This window comes from Eulemur rufifrons, chromosome 7 (genome assembly GCF_041146395.1).
Source record: "Eulemur rufifrons isolate Redbay chromosome 7, OSU_ERuf_1, whole genome shotgun sequence".
Classification (NCBI taxonomy): domain Eukaryota; kingdom Metazoa; phylum Chordata; class Mammalia; order Primates; family Lemuridae; genus Eulemur; species Eulemur rufifrons.
The window spans coordinates 167,668,840-167,683,642 of NC_090989.1; the positions used below are offsets into that span (position 1 = coordinate 167,668,840).

Here is a 14,803-nt window from a genome sequence, read left to right on the forward strand (position 1 = left end):
TAAAATCTGTTTGTTATTTTTTTTCAAGCCATATCGACTGCTTTGCAGAAAGAGAGAGAGGGAGCACATGCAGTTTCACTGATTTAGAGTCTGTTGCTTGAGTGGGAGCTTTGCATTTTCCTTGTTCTCTTTAAAAAGGAGAAAAATGACTCTAGCTAAACCCCAACTTATTAGTGGAGGGCTCACCAGTCAAGAAAAGCAACGAAGACTGCTGTCATGTTTTGGACCTTGGGTCTTTGTGCAATTTGGCTGTAGGTTGCCCTAACTGAATCCCTCAGTTTCCAGTTTTCGTTAACTCAGATCTTCAAGAGGAGGGTGGTATGGTAGGTGGGCATCTTTAACCCAGAGGGAGATGGGTGTCTGTGGGTGGGGGTACCAGAGCCTTTCAAAACTGCCTGAGGGCTGCTGTTATGTCTTCTGGTTTGAAATGCTAAAAACCTCAGATGGGAAGTGCAGGAAGTGGTTATAAAATTTATTTTCAGGTTTGAGTGGAGGGAGTGTGGTAGAGCACAGTGATTGAGAGCATGGAGGTTGGAGTCAGACTTGGGTTTGAATCCTGACTCTTTCACTGACAAGCTGTGTGACCTTAGGCAAATTACTTCATCTTTCTGAGCCTCAGTTGCCTCATCTGCCTTGAGATACTAAGTGCCTGTTTCAGCAGGTTGGTAAGGGTGAATGCACATTACTAAGTCCCGGAGGTAGCATGGAACAAATGGTAGCTAAGATGATCAACTCATAAGCAAATCTGGGTGAGCTCTGGGTGCCGTGAGAAGTCAATGAATGGCTGAGTTTGAGGAATAAAACCTATGGGAGTATGTTTGACATTCTATGTGTTTCATTTTGACTCAGGTCACATGTGTTCTTCTAGGCACAGGTTAGACCAAGGGGCTACATTTGGTGTCAGAGAGGGTTTCCTGGGAACTACAAAAACTGTAATGCACACAAAGCATTTTTGCATCTTTTCACATCTCAGCTAGGCTTCCTCCTGCAATTTGGCTGAGACCAATATTAAGAATCACAGCCTCCACCCAAATGTCTCCCAGAAAAGTACCCAGGGGAGTGATTTCCTCCATTGCTCTTTTCTCAAAGCTATTTTTCAAAATTTCAGTGCCCAAGACAGAGCAGTCAATGAACCAATAGGGTAGGGTGGAAAGAGCTCAGGATTTAGAGTCAAAAGTTCTGTAAGTGCCAGAACTAGTTGACCCTGGGGAAATCATGCCAAGTTCCTTAGCCTTAGTTTCCAGATTTCTAGACCAGGGTGACAATATTGTATACTTTGCAGGGCTGACAGCCTGATGAAGTGAGAAGACATATGAGAAAGTTCTTTGCCAAATTTAAAGTGGGGAACACACATCGTTTAGTTAATTATTGAGAGGGTGATACATTCTATCTTCTTGAGTCATTGGACCCAAAATGATTCCTGGATTCCCCTGTTATGGATTCCCTTAGAACCCTACATTTGTTCTTTGCAGTACTGATTGCAATTGCAATTCAGTAACTTTTTGCGTAATGTCTACTTTCCACAGAATATCATGAGAGCAAAGGCTTTCTTGGTCTTGCTCACTGCTGTCTCCTCATTGACTAAACTGGTATCTGGCTTTGAAAGGGAATTCAGGGAAAATGTGTAGAGGGAAGGAATGAGAGAAAGACCAAATCAAGAAACTGCTGCATTGGTTGGTCGAAAAACCAACATAATTGTATAGAAAGCTGACTGTCTGCAAAGGCTAGTGGGTAAAGGAAACCACTCTTGGCCCTTAAAGGAATTTGAAGAAGGCTTTTCAGATTTTGCACAATTACCATTTCTATTAAATGATTCTCAACCCCAAATCTTTCCTCTCCATTCCTGGTCCAGATTTGGCTCAGGCGAGAAGGTGGCTTGCCCTTTTTTCAAGTCTCCCCCATGTTCAATAATATCTAACATTTATACGATATTTTTCACTTAGCAAAACACTTTCATGAATGGTTTCTTCTTTATGCCACCCTGCAAAATGGGGAGTACTAACCATATCAGTTTACCATCAAGAAAACTAAAACCTATAGAATTGAAGGAATTTATTTGCTCACGATCTCAGCCAGAAGGCAGAGGAGCCAGGGCTCCCTTGTGGCCTTCTGAGCCCAAATTTCTCCCTTGGAAACTCCTGATCTCCTCAACACTGGTAGAAAAGTACAAGGCATTCAAGCATCAGCGGTCAGAGCAGGTGCTGGCAAAATAATTACTCTCAGCTAAAAATTGCTTCCTTTCCTCTCTAAAGTTGGTGCTTGGCAGTTGGTAGGAGTTTTGCTACAGCTGAAATGATCAACCTTTAAACACGCCTACTCTCCATTTACCACTAACACACAGTTCCAATCCGGAGAATGACACCAGTCAAATTCTATTCCTTTCAAGGCAGTTTAGGATGAAGAGGCAAGCTATGTCATGAATGAAAACCTTCCACTCTCCCACATGCACCAGACTTTAGTTTTTTAAGTTTGTTCTTTTATTGGATAATTGCTGACTTGCACTTAGTCTTATTGATCTCCCTCCTACCCCACAATAACAGGAAAAACTAGCTCAGGGTAAATTGTGATCCTATGATTAGAGACAATTGGCATATTATTTTTGGTTCTGGACATTGAACTTTAGGAAGAATGTTGATGATGAGGATAAAAGAGTGTCTGGAAGTATATTCTATAAGGCAAGTGAACAAGAAAGCATCTTGCCTGGAAAAGGATGGGTTAATGGCAAAGAAAACCATAGTACTCATCTAGTTAATTAAGGAGCTTCATGTAGAAGGATGGATCTTGTTTATGGTAGTTCCAGAGCACAGAATCAGGACGAATGAGTAAAATGACAGGGCCCCAGAAGAAGGTCTGAACAGTCATCACAGTCCAGCCAGGAACTGGCCATGTCTGGTGAGAGTGACCTCCTCTTCCCTGGAGAGGCTCAAGTAGAGGCCAGGTAGGATGCTCTGCATGTGTTTCTTTACCTACGTGAGAGGTTACCTTTAAGGCTGCTTCCCATTCCCTGATTCTAGTCTCCTTAGGAGGTAGGAAGTTGTCATCAGTTCTATTTTTTGCAGTAGACAGGTTGAGTATAGCAGAGTGAATAAATTGGCAGAACCCAGATGAGAACCCTTTCCTGCATGCTGCCAGCCGAGCTCCCTTTAAGCATGACCTTTCCTTTAATTATCCACAGGAACATGTCTTTCTACCAGCTGTGCTCTAAGTAGAGAGGAATGACCAGATCCTCCCAACCCACTAGGGCTTTGGAATTATTGCCAGAAAATCCAAGCATGCACCAGGCACTGTGTCTAGATCAAATAAACAACAGCCCTCACAATCTACATAAGACTATTTTACATTATATGGAGATTTTGTTTTGATGAATAAAACACAAATTTCTTAAAAAGCACTACCTATTTTATGGTTGTTTTTTATCTTTATGTATTTTTTTGTCCACTAATGGTTGTCAAAAGTCTGTGTGTGTGTGTATGTGTACGTAATTTCCTTTTCTTTTCTAATTTTAAAAGAAATCTTTCTAGTAAAGTGGCTAAGAGGATGGGTGCAGGATCAGCTAGGTGAGACATCTGGCTTTGCCATTTTCTAGCTTGGTAACTTTGAGCAAGTGACTTGACTTCTCTGAGCCTCCTCTGTAAATGGGACAATAATAATGCTACCGAAAGGGATATGTTAAATGTAGCTATTCTTATCATCATTACTGGAAATACTGGCTTACTGGGGCAGGCAAAGCACACGCTCCTCATCCTGGCCGCCACAGTCAGTTTCACTCCCTACCTCTGGCCCACGGGCAATTTCTTGCTATGAAAAGGATGTTGAAATCTCTCCAGGTTGTCAGCAAGTCTCTGAGCTGATTCTCAGTCTGGCATACTTTCTGCCAATTCTGTGACACCCTATGCACTGGAGACCTCACCCTCCAAACACCGAGGCTGATAGCGAAGATCTGTTCTCTTCCCTAAGGCTGGCTCAGTGTGGGCATGAGCGAGAGGGCTGTTCCCCAGGCCAGTGCCCTCGGTTATGTTCCGTGACACAATCCACCACTCTCTGGGACCAAGCCATAGCCGTGTGCCCCAGGGAACAAGGGCCAAGGGTAAGGATGAGGGGCTTGCCCCAGGCACCTGGTCTGGCATCCCTTCTGAGCATGGACTCAGCTGCCCTCAAAGGAGAGGCAAGAACTAGGACTTGAGCAGAACTTCATTTCCTGGCACTCACTGCTTTGAGCATCGCCTGTATTAGGACAAGGAATACCCCTTCCTCAGCGTGTTCGTGAGCCCTCTTGCCCTCAAGCCCCCAGATAGAGCCTGTTCTGGAAAAGGTTAAAAAAGGAGACAGAAATCTAGAGAGGCTGTGGAAGCTAAGGATGAAGTTGGGAAGACGAGCTGTCAGTGAGCCCCACTAGGGCTTGTTCATATATTCATGTGCCTAAAATAAAGAACGTTTATGATGAACAGGCACCACAGGAGGGGCTGTCAGACGAAGGCATTGGCTCTGTGATTTCTGTCTCCCCTCTTAGATGATGTCTAAATGCACAATCTCTACAAACACTCATGAGTCATGTCCATCCAACAACGAATAACAGTAAGTAACTCTTCTTGAATGCTTACTACTTGCCAGGCAATGAGTTAGCAACATTGCATTTGTTATATTTAATCCTCACAACAACCTTTTTTTGGGGGAGGGGACCTATTAATATTCCCATTTTACAGTTGAAGAAACTGAGGCTAAGAGAGATGAAACAACTAGGCTTGAAGACACACAACTAAAACGTTAAACAGCTTTGGACCTCCCATCTCCTAAGCTGCCTATTATTCAGTTTTTTTTTTTAAATCTATCAAAACACTTTTATTGACCAGTCATATTTAAGTCTTGTTTTGTCCATGTGTGTGTAGATACAACCTAAAATGGCTTCTCCAAAGAAAAATGTATGAGGGATTTGAATACATTTGAGTCAGTGCAGAAGGTCCAAAACAGTTTCTCTGGCCTGTATGTCCCAGCTAATTACCTCGACCCTCCACCTCACTTAGTGTGTGTAGACAGGCTTAATGGTTTCTCTATTGAGCTCTTCCATTATTTTTCAGGTGCCCAAGGTAATCTTTTCATTGAACACTCACCATTCCGGGATTTTCACAATGCTGATGACTAAGGGATTTTCGTCTGCCTGGTCCTAATAAGGGGACCTGAGTTAATCATTGTGTAGCTTTGATAGGGAGCGCGGCGGGGGCTTAAACCACTTCTCTTGCTTCATTAGGGGAAAAAGCAACCCAGGTGCAGACCACGAGGACCTCAGGGTTTGATACTATTAAATCAATGCACAGACAAAAAAAAAAGTGGATTAGGCCCTTTTTGCAAACAGAAATCTGGTGGGTAAGACTCAAAGATGGAAGAAAAAATAAGTCTGAACAGATACCACTGCATTAGTGACTGCCCCAGCTTTCCTTTCTCCCCATGGTCTCTTAAAACAAAAATCAAGGAAATGATTTATTCTCTGCACGAGTGGACTCCACCCCTGCCTGTTTGACTTCACAAAAGCTCTGAGTTGATTTTTTTTTTTTTTTGCCTTCGCCTAGAAATTGCAGCCCACACCACCATTTCAAAGGGCTAGCAAAATTTACTTCAATGTTTGGCCTTTGAAATTTCTGCCGCAGGGCTAATGATGCTATTTTGCTCCTTTTTCTACTCTGGGAACCCAGGTGATTTCAGAGATGTGGATCTTTTTTTGAGAGCCAAGGCAGTTCAATATGTGAAAATGTTACTCAGTGCCACCACCATCCCTGAAATAATTTCATCTCTGGTTAGTTCAATTTTTCATCTACCACCATCCTCATGTCTAGAATGTAGGCTGTATGAGGAATGAGGCTCTCTCTCCCCCCTCAGTATCTACACTGCCTGGTATATAGTAGTGGCTCAATAAATGTGTGTGGAGGAATGAATTTTAGAGTATGGTACTCTTTGTTCAGTACCCAGAGTAGAGGCTTCAAGTACTTTCTTAAGGTTGGTGTTCGAGCTACTGCACTCTTATAGGACAGTTAAGAAAAGTACAACCAGACAATATCAATTCAAAAGGAAGTGGTGGCCGGGCGCGGTGGCTCACGCCTGTAATCCTAGCACTCTGGGAGGCCGAGGCGGGTGGATCGCTCGAGGTCAGGAGTTCAAGACCGAGTTCGAGCAAGAGTGAGACCCCGTCTTTACTAAAAATAGAAAGAAATTATATGGACAACTAAAATATATATATAGAAAAAATTAGCCGGACATGGTGGCGCATGCCTGTAGTCCCAGCTACTCGAGAGGGTGAGGCAGTAGGATTGCTTAAGCCCAGGAGTCTGAGGTTGCTGTGAGCTAGGCTGATGCCACGGCACTCACTCTAGCCCGGGCAACAGAGTGAGATTCTGTCTCAAAAAAAAAAAAAAAAAAAAAACCCAAAAGGAAGTGGTATTTGTTGCCTCTATGGGAAGAGCTTAAAGGGTCTCTTATTCCTGTACACTCTGAGCAGTATAGTGTAGGGAGAAAGAACTTGAGGTCAGGAGTCAGATGCCTGGGCTGGCATGTGTTTCAATCACCCACCAGCTGGGGGCCAGGTAATTAACCTCTCTAAGCATAAGTTTACTCTTTTGAAAATAGAGATCATGATAATAATAACAATAGTTCCCCCTTATAGGGTGGTTGTGTGGGTTATTGATTTAAAAAAATGATGGCTTTCTTAAGTGTTTATCAGATGTGGGACAGTATTCTAAGCATTTCGCTTAATGTATGTAAAAGGTTAAAAGAGCTAATGTATGTAAAAACTTTTGCATAGGGCCTGGCACATAGTATGTGTTTAATTAGTGTTGGGTATTATTTTTATACTCTTTTCCCTCTACCTCCCAAAGGGCTGATGCGATGGGTCAGGTTTCAGGGCACTGGCTGGGTTACGTTTCCCAGTGAGTGGAGTCATTAAACCTTACATATCTGCCACTTGGGATGCTGCCCCTGTTTCATGATCAGAATGCTTCAGGTGACAGCGTGTGACTTACCCTGCAGTAAGAGGCCTGGCCATCTTATTTCCTGTCTTCTTTACTGGCCATGTTCCAAGTTGTGGACTGGACCCTCTCTCTCTGATTCTGTTTTTCTCTGGCTCGTCAGGCCTGACCTCTTCGGAAGAGATCCCTGGAGACCAGTGTGGCTCCGTGGAGTTCTCTGCATGGGAATGTAGACCTGAAGTCTAGTCCACATTGTGATAGCTTGTTTCCAGGGAGGCTTGCCGTCAGGTCTGTCGCTCCCTTGTATGTGTGCGCTACTCTCTCATTGAGAAATGGAGTCTATTCCTCCATCTGCCTTAAATCTGGGCTGGCCTGTGACTGCTTTGACAAATAGAATACAACAGAGGGGACACCAGGCCAGTTCTGAGTCCAGTTTTGAAGAAGATTGGCAGCTTTTGCTTCCTCACTCTTAAAAGCCAGCTGTCAGGTAAGTGTGACTACTCTGAGGCTACCATGCTGCAGGAAACCCAAGCCACATGGAGAAGCCCGGCAGGATGAGACCCCATCTTGGAAGAAAGAAGCCACATGGAGAGACACTAAGTTATAGGACATCCAGCCCCGGCCCAGTCTATTTACAGGGAAGTGTTCAACAGCACAGACTCTGGAGATGGATTGCATGGGTCAAATTCTAGCTCAGCTACTCAGTAGACAAATTACTTAACCTTTCTATGCCTCATTTTCCTCACCTGTAAAATGAGGATAATAGTATTCTTCATAAGGTTGTTGAGTTATTAACTGAGTTCTTAGAACAGTTCCTGAGGCATAGTAAGAACTATGTGTCAGCCATCATTATCATTTCTGCTGGAAAATCAGGTTGTTCTAGCTGATTGGACTTGTGCATTAAGAGTGGTCTGGCTCTGCACAACCCAACAGCCACAAGTGGCTATTTAAATTTAAACGAATTAAAACAAAATGCAATTAAAAATTCAACTTTTTAGTTGCACTAGCTACAGCTCAAATGCGGCGAGTGGCTACTCTATTGGACTGCCCAGATATAGAATATTTCCATCATTGCAGAAAGTCCTATTGGACAGTGCTGGTGCAGACCCCAGGGACATTCATAAATATAGGATATGACATTCCTAAATGATAAGAATGAAGAGGTGTGTCATTCAGTTCCCATGTTAGAACACGAAATTAATTGGAGAAGGAAGCAGGGGAAGAAAAGGGGCATAGGTGTCAAATCTCATCTTGCGGGTGAAACAAGAAATAAAAGTGGATGGAGGCCGGGCGTGGTGGCTCATGCCTGTAATCCTAGCACTCTGGGAGGTGAGGCGGGTGGATCGTTTGAGCTCAGGAGTTCGAGACCAGCCTGAGTGAGAGCAAGACCCCGTCTCTACTAAAAAAAATAGAAATAAATTAGCTGGACAACTAAAAATATGTATATAAAATATTAGCCGGGCATGGTGGTGCATGCCTGTAGTCCCAGCTACTCGGGAGGCTGAGGCAGGAGGATCGCTTGAGCTCAGGAGTTTGAGGTTGCTGTGAGCTAGGCTGACGCCAAAAAAAAAAAAAAAGTGGATGGGGACAATTTAAAGTTATAAAGGTACCAAGACAGAAACACCAATACTGGTATGATTGTAACAGGAGGAGGGCAGAGGAGAAGTGGAAGATGGTATCTATTACAGCAGGGAGTCAGATAATCTCTAAGGCCAATCAAGAAATAGCAATATAAGAATAGTACTTGGAGCTCTGGGGATAAAACAATTATTTAAACAATTATTGAAAGTAGAAAGGGGTAGGGCAGAGAACTATTGCCTTTTTTTAAAAAAATTGAGTGTTTCTGTACTATTTCATTTTTTAACCATGTGCTTATATTACTTTCATAAAAAATTATTGAAAAAAAAACACAAAAGTGATAGAATTTTCAACATTCTAGTGGAGAAAGGTATTTTGTGCGAAGAACCTATTTTTCCCAAGATAACTTCCTCAAAGTCTCTGGTTGGATGAAATCATGGTTTGGAGATATGTCCTCTACAAAGACAAAAACAAAACCTAACAGAACCTCCCCTCAATACATAATCTGGATGCTCCAAGTGCATCTTGGGAAGATGAATAAATTGTAAGTGCCAACTGAGGGACCGACTGCTTGGGTGAGACAGAATGTGCGAGTGGGTGGATGTACTGGGACTGCGTGTGCGGGTGAGCAGTTGAGCAAACCTCAGTGGCTCCTGCTTAGGGCCAAGTGACAATTACAGTGCAGGCCCCTTCCAACACTTTCTGAGGACTGGAGAAAAACACAACCCTTGAAGTGTATCTGGGATCATAGACAGCATGATGGGTCCCCAGAGCTCTGTCACAGAGGGGCTGAGATGTCTTCGTTGCTTGCCAAAGATCCATGGTGTGATGGGCCCATTGCTGTGTATGTAAGCACTGGGCTAAGCACTACATGGACATGCATCATGAGGCCATTGGTCCTCAGTTCCCTTTTTTAGGAGGGCCAGAGTTTATAAATGCTGTTTTTACAGATGTGGGAACTGTGACACTGAAAATTTCTCATGAGTAGCTCAACAGAAGTCCACTGCTCAGAAAAATGATCACTCGCTTTCAAGATGTGATTTGCAATTGAAAGAAAAGAGTTAAACATTGAGATGTTTACAAACAGGGTTTCCCTAAGTTGCCTATAAATGGAGACAGTGTTAAAAACATTTTAGATAATGGAAAAGAGAATATTGGCCAAGTCATGACTCTTACTCCTGCTTTCTCCATTATTGGCTAGATGACCTTGGGAAAAGCAGTGAATTGCTCAGATTTCTCATAAATAATATAGAAATATGTAATAGCTGATATGTAGTCATATGTAAAAATATGGATGTGTTTACTAGTGATCGAATGCTTAGTTTACACTATCTTATTCAAGTCTTATAAGAACTTGTCCCCTCATTTTACAGATGAAGAACCCTACTGGGTTCAGAGAGGTTAAGTTGCTTTCCTCGGGGCACACAGTTAAGAAGTGGTAGCGCTGGGATTTGAATCCTAGTGGGTCTGACTTCAAAGCATTCTCTACTGTATCATGATGCCCCCAGACTGCTCTACCTTTCCACAAGATAATGTATCAATGTGTGAATGCAAAAGTCTCATAACTGTGGAAGTATTTTGAAAAGCAAAAAGTGCTGTAATATTCACCTACTGCAAATAAGACCTCATATCTAACTATGTAACTGGCATGGATATTCTGGAATGACCTCTGAGAACCACTGCAGGGCTTCACAGGGGGCCAGGGGAAGGTGGGAGAGAGCCCAGGCTTTCCTGCAAAGCTTCCTTAGGCAAAAACGTGAAAACTGAGTTGCGGGGCTGCTCGTTGATTGCATGGCTTCTGTGCATGTTCATAAATATTGATTGTGATTAAACTATTATCATAGTAATGAGGGTAATAATGCCTCCTACAGCCCATCCCACCACACTACTCAAAGTCCCTACCTCTCATTAAACAAAGGGCTGCTGGCACTGCTGGAGAGTTGGGCAAGAGGCAGGGAAATGATCTCTATTAAGCAAAAGCATTCTGTTCCATGCACTGATTAGGAGCCACAGCCTCATTAACGATGAGAATTGTTCTCATCTCCTGTTGTTCAGGGTACTGTGCTCTGAGACTAGATCCAGGAAGTGTATGTTCTCATCTCCCCCACCCCCAATCCCCTGGGGCTTCTGAACAGATGCCTGATTGAAGTAGACCTGTTTTTCCTTCTAGTTTCCTTCATTTCTGTCCCAATCCTTCATTCCCAGAGAGGATTTCTGCAAGACTCAAGGGCTCCTTCAAGCCCACCCTCCTGATACTGCCAAGACTTAACAATGGTTTCATGCTTACTCTTTGCCTGGCTTCAGGCTAAGTAATTTACACGTAATTAACCCTCACAATGGTGCTGTGATGATTATCATCACTTACAGATGAGGAAACTGAGGCGCAGAGAGGTTAAATGACTTCCTGAAAGACCCAGGACTACAGTTCACGTCCTTTGCCATAACTAATGGGTGAGGAGCACAATGTATGGGGGAAGGGCACGCTTGTAGCTCTGGCTTGGGCAAGGCAAAGACATTGTATGTAACCCAAATGTTTGTATCCAAGAAATATTTTGAAATTAAAAACAAAAGGAAAAAAAAAAGACCCACAGCTAGTGGCATCACAGAGCTGGTATTTTGACATGGGTCCCTTGGACTCTAGGGTTTGCCCTCTCTATGGCCACGTTGTATTCTTTTTCATTTTGTCAATTTATGTGACATACTCTCATTTTAGGAGAAAATCAGAAATGCAAATTGCAGAGTTTTAATTTTGTAAAATCTCCAAGCAGGCTTGTAGGCTTATTTTTATTGATTGTAAATGGAGGCTCCGGCCTGCCTCTGGCATTTTCGGGATTTGCTATGCCTTTTGAACATCTCTCAGAAGGCCAATAGGATGCAAGTTCTAAGAGGACAAGGCCCTTGTCTTACCCATGGCCTTGGCTTCCACGTGGCCTTGGTGCTGAGCAAGAGAGAGCTGTACTATTGTTATTGAACAGTAATGTTTCTGCACAAAGGTGTACCTGGAACTCCCGATGTCCTTCTCTTTTCCCCCAGGCTGCACTTGAAGGTATAAATTGTTTATTCACCATTGCCAATGACAGCTTACCTACCAAAGTCAGCCCTGGTCTGTTACACAGTGGGTAGATTTTTTGCCCCTTTATTTTCATTTTCTTAGGTAAAGAGTGGGGAAAACAAACAAATGGAGTTAGGTGATCTGGGTTCTACTAACCTAGCTGTGCAAGTCATTTTCCTTCTCTGGTCTCAGTTTCTACAACTGCAAAATGAGGTGCCTAGACAGTATCAATACTTCTCCAACTTTCGGCATCAATGCCACCTTCCTGATTTGGGCTAAAGCCCATGTGCCATCTGTACTATATTTAGTTAATATTCCTCTTTAAATTGGCTCACTTTAAAAGTAATTATAAAAGGCAACTTATATTGCTACTATAAATGAAAAATCAGTATCATTCAATAAGAAAAAGGGTGAAAATAAATACAATATAAATAAAGTTATGAAATTCTAGGTAAGACACTGTGGCCTGCCCAGAGTGCCGAGCCTGAGGCCTTGTCCCCTCTCCCCCTCTGTTACATATGAAAATTGGAAATTTTTAGAGAAATGTGAAAGATAGACAAGCCCCAAATGGAAACTTTCTCCTTGGTATAAGGCTAAGGATGGAAATAGAATTGAAATGGATACAACCCTCTCACTTTGTGCTTGGTCTTAATGCTCAGTTTTTGTAGCTTCTAACACGAACGTCATCTCAGGTATCACGTGGCACGTATCCTATGCTTGGGAAATACTCAGTAGTATGCTGCTGAAAGGCTCTCTCTCAAAAAAAAACACTACCTGTTTGGTAGTGTTCGCCAAAGGCTCCCACCGTGGTCAATTACAGGCCACCAATATGACATCCCTAACTTCGGAGATAGGAGGAGATGCAGAAATTTGCCCTCACTACCAGGTAGGAGCTGAGTAAATTCCAGCACATCCCTGAAAACACTGGATCAGAAAATCTAGAAAATTCCTTTTATTGTAGACACTCTAGATAGTAACTTCCAGACAACAGAGATAAGGTTTTTTTTTATGTTTCTATCTCTATAACTCCTAGTTTGGTAATTTATATATAGCAGTCATTTAAAACATGACTGATGGCTGATTGAGTGACTGATTCTAGCATTCAGTACTTAGTGATATAACTACACTGGCAATCACAATAATAACAATATCTAACAAGTCCTGAATGCTTATTCCATTCCCCATTTCCTCACTTAATTATCACCCCACCACATAATGTAGGTCTTATTATTCCCATTTTACAGATATTGATCTGTCTAAGATTATGCTGCAGTAAGAGGTAGAACTAGACAAACAAGAAGCCTCAGTGCATATTGAAATAAATCTGATTCAAACCAAAAATACACTTGGAGAATGAGATATTAAATTCTGATTAAGCAAATATTTTGATTAATAAAGAGGTATTCTAGAGACCATGTGTGAATGAAAAATTCTTGGAGAATTAAAATCAAACACAAAATGCTGAAAATATACTAAACATAATGGAAAATATCTTTGCTGTATCAACTTTTTGAGTAGAAGAATATGCTGAAAGATAAGCGATCTGATCTTGTTACAGATAATGGTTTGGGTTGCTTATAGGAGAAATGACTGGTATGCTAAGACTGAACAGGTGGGAAAATGTTCAGTTAAGAGCACCAGGGACATATGAACCTTTTACAGTTTTGGATAATTTGATGGTAAGTCTAAGGCTAAGAATGGCTATTTCTGGAGTGCCTACCACATGCCAGGTGTTATGCCTACTGCTCACTTTACTTCTAATTATCCCAATGGCTCTCTGAAGTAGCTGTCAGCACTCCCACTCTACAGATGAAGAAACTGAGGCTCAGAAATGGTCAGTAACCTGCCCATATTTCTCTTAGTCCGGGCTTCATGATCACATCTCTATTTTTATCTTGATCACTCTTTAACTTTCTGGTGATAAACTTCCCACTGCATGTGGTCTGGAGGTCAGGGCAGAATCTATAACTTTTAATTTCACAACAATTATTTCCTGTTTGAAGCTACGTACATATTCATTAGGTATTTCTTTCGTAGGTGGCATTTCTGTGATCTGGTTGCTTAGCACCTCACAGTCTAAAGAAAATATGGTGTCTGTCTTATGTTTGCTTTGAATGATACTCAGCTGCCCACTACAAAATATTAAGGGAGATGGTTAACGTTGGATGCTTATCTTTTTTCTTCTGTAAAGCCACTGAGGGGTTGCTTTGGACAGCAGGTGTGTTAATTGTCAACCGAATTTTCAAGGCATCAGCTGGAAAGAAGGATGTCCTACTAGGCGATAAAATGATCTGTCATGGACCCCAAAGTGGATGTCAAATTCTGAAACACTAGGGGGTGGCTGATGAAAGAAGTTGGTGGAAGACATGGCAGATCAGTGTTTTATAATTCTGTAACTTTTTAGGGTACAATGTTTTTTTTTGGTCCATGTGAACATAATACATTAGAAGAAATAAATGGTGGCTTATTGAGCCACCTTCCGATGGTGGCGCACAACTTCACCATCAGAAGACCACGAACCTGGCACTGGCTTGTAACGGGGAGCAGGTCTCTCTGTGACCCCTCAACTTCTCCAGATTAATCAATTTTGGTAAATTCCCTGCTTAACACCCTTAAATTCCATACCATGGGCAACTCCTACATGATCAGGCTCCTGCCTAGCTCTTTGATCCCATCCCTGTCATTTTTCTCCTGCTCTGGCCTTTCCCTGAGCCACAAGGAACTTCCAGTTCCTAGAATGTCCTAGACCTTCCCTTTTCCCTCCAGGTCTTCATATCTTCTTTGTTCTTTTCTTTGCCAGGTAAAATTCTACTTACTATTGAGGTCTCAGCTCAAATGTCATTTCCTTCAATGGCCTCCCAGATGAGGTTGGGTCTCTTTGGTCTATAGTTGAGAAGTAGCATTGGCTACTTCTCTCTCTCTGAATAATCACCACAGTTGTAAATCATTTGTTGAGAATATAGCTCCCTCGTGAGAATGTACAATAAAAGGCATTGATCCTCTTGTTCATTGCTAAGTCCCTAGTGTCTATCTAGCACATAGTAGGCACTCAATAAACATGTGTCAAAGGAAGGACTAATGTAACACTGATGATTATCTGGAAAGGGCAAAGGAAGTGGGGAATTTTGAATGTCAATTATTTTGGTATTGTTATAAAACTGGCTAGCTAGTGGGTAAATTATTTATAAACTGATTTTGTTGGTAAGATGTGAAATATAGA

At 42.2% G+C, this 14,803-nt stretch overlaps 1 protein-coding gene across 9 annotated transcripts in view; it reads right to left on the minus strand.

Annotated features, from left to right (window-relative positions):
- The window catches only part of CADPS (calcium dependent secretion activator), a 454,766-nt gene that overhangs the window by 43,699 nt on the left and 396,264 nt on the right, over positions 1-14,803 (minus strand). The window lies entirely within an intron of this gene.